Source organism: Pterocles gutturalis, unplaced genomic scaffold (genome assembly GCF_000699245.1).
Source record: "Pterocles gutturalis isolate BGI_N339 unplaced genomic scaffold, ASM69924v1 scaffold14556, whole genome shotgun sequence".
In the NCBI taxonomy this organism is placed as follows: domain Eukaryota; kingdom Metazoa; phylum Chordata; class Aves; order Pterocliformes; family Pteroclidae; genus Pterocles; species Pterocles gutturalis.
Genome location: NW_010098074.1, coordinates 46,558 through 49,265, shown reverse-complemented (window position 1 = coordinate 49,265; position 2,708 = coordinate 46,558).

The following is a 2,708-nucleotide window of genomic DNA, read 5'->3' as shown; positions in this document are numbered from 1 at the left end:
GCGCACCGGCTCTGGCCCCGCCGCCCCCACACAAGGTATTTGCTCCGCTGCGTTTTCCTCAACCCGTGCGGCATGGAGGGCTTCACACCGACACGGGGGGGTTTGGTGACCCACCCCCTGTGTGGTCCTGGGGGGGTCTGCTGGCTGCCCCCAGCCCCAGGGCGGTGTGGGGGGACGGTGGCATGGCTGTGGGGTGCAGCACGGCTCCGCTGGCCCCCGCCCCACCTCTCCGGTGGGATTCCCGACGGTCTGAGTCACTCGCTGTCTTTGGGCTGGGGCTGGGCTGGTCCGTGCTGGCTCCGGGGCGCACGGCTTTGGTGTCCCGGGCGTGGGAGTAGGAAAATGTGAGCCCGGGGGCAGTCAACGTGTGGTTAGTGAGTGGCTTGAGTAGCGGTGGGACGAGGGAGGAATATTCTCTTGCACCGTAGGCGCTATAAATAAATCTATTTCCCAGCACTTTAAGACTGTGAATGGGACACCGTGTAAAAGCTGCTGGTGCACAATGTCTACAGCGGACTGACAGTAATATTTGTAACTAATGACAACCAGAAGTTTAATTGCTAGGTGCAGGTAATAAAACACGAGCAGTGTTAGTTCTAGCAAGTGTCAGTGCTCCCTTGGGGAAGGATACAGACGATATGCATTGAAAGAGTTTGGCCATGGTTTTAAACTAAGAGAGAGGAGATTTAGGTTGGATATTAGGCGGAAATTTTTCACTCAGAGGGTGGTGAGGCAGTGGCCCAGGGTGCCCAGAGAAGCTGTGGATGCCCCATCCCTGGAGGGGTTCAAGGCCCGGCTGGGAGGTTTAAAGTTGCTCAAGGCCAGGCTGGATGGGGCCCTGGGCAGCCTGCTCGAGGGGTTGGCAGCCCTGCCCACAGCAGGGGCGTTGAAACTGGATGATCTTTAAGGTCCTTTTCAACCCAGGCCGTTCTATGATTCTGTGACCCTCTCCCATCTGGCCATGCCAGGGACTCGGACAACGTTTAACTCCGTGGCAGTGCCCATCACTGGTAGCAGCTCGCACGGCAGTGGAGCTGGTGTGCCTTCCAGTAGAAAGCCCAGTGCTCGTACAGCAAGTGCATCCCTCCTCCCAAATGCAGGGTCTCCTTGCAGAGGTTTCCTCGTGCCACCCTGCCCAGGCTCCGGCAGGTCCTGAGCTCCCCTGGTCTTGTCCTCCAGCCGCCCTCAGCCAGCCCTTGTCTGTCTGTCTGTCCGGCTCCGAGCGTGGAGGAAGGCGACTGGGGCTCACACAACAGACTGGGCACCTGCGGGACCCACAGACCAGCTGTGCTGGAATCCACAGCTTTCATTTTGAGAACGTTTGTTCTGAAACCTTGGGACAAATTTCTGCAGAACCAAGTAGTTCCCGTTTCCCCTCAACCAGCCTCACACGGGGTCTCAGGGGGATATTTCTTTTTGGAAACAGATGATCAAAACCTGGGCTGGAAGGGTGCTATGAACTTAAAATCCTTCTAGAGGTCGGATAAATAACCTTCTGCTTGGTCTAGGCACGTAAAATATATTTTTATTGAGCAGAAAAGAACAAAGCAGAAATAAAGCCCACAGAAACCAAAGCTCCTGTGAAAAATAAATGGACCGGAATTGCAGTGAGTAATAAAGAAGAAATTGGGAGCTTTTGCTACTGAGTCCTCTGAGAGCAGGCAGGGTGCTGTGGGAGAGAGGAAAGCCAAGTACAAAGTGACACTGGTAAATTAAGTCTTGGGTTAAAGCAGGAGGAATGGCTTGGTGCCTGAGTCCTGAGCTCAGGGCTGTTAATCCTCCAGCTCAGTTGAACATCTTTAATAGGGGCAGGAAATGAAGATTCCACGTGAAGGGAAGGTGCTGCCAGATGGGAGTGTGGGTATGGGACCAGCTCTGCCTTCAGTACTTGCAGCAGAGCTCACTTTCATCTTTTCTAAAAAGCAAAGCAAAACAAAGCTGCCTCTCGTGTCTCCTTCCCACAAACACCTTTATCTCTTCTGACAATCTGTTGCAGGTTAAAGCTCGGTTTTGACGATCCATTCCCTGGTGTTCCACCCGAAGATGGGAACCTGCGAGCGGCAGTGCTGGTGTGTGCTGTCTGTGGTCTCTCGTAGGTATCCCCCCTGGGATGCTGCAGGTGGCAGCCAGAGGCTGGCTCTCCTCCGGTGGCATGAGAATGTGTGGGCAGGCTTGGGACCACTGGGGATGAGTTTCTCTTTCTTGGGTACAAACAAATCTGCAAAACGTAGGACTGGTCCGTAGCCCAGCACCCAGCCTCCCCGCGCGTGGCACGGGGTCGCTGCGCGTGGGCTGGTGCTCGCCCTTCAGCCCTCCCGTGCTGGTGAGTACAGACGATCTGAAGGGTGGGGATTTAACGGCATGAGCATTTCAGAGGCAGCTGGAATAGGTGGCTGGCAAACAAGTTTGAGCAGAAGCTCTGTCATGTTTAATATCAATTAAAATTAAATTTCACTGTGGAAGTACAGGAAAGCACTCATTTATCATTTAAGCCTTCTCCTTCGTTTGTTTTGATTCCAAGTGTTTTGCCCTTTAAAAGAGAGAAAGTCTATGGATATCAGATTCCTGCCCCTGGGGACACACAGCCGCCTCATCCTTCTGCATTCCCGGCTCCGTGCTGAGTGCTGGGATGGAGCTGGAGACCTTCTCCCACTGGGATGCTGGGGCTGCGATGCTCTGCTGGGGTGGAGGGGGGTGCTTGGGGCAGG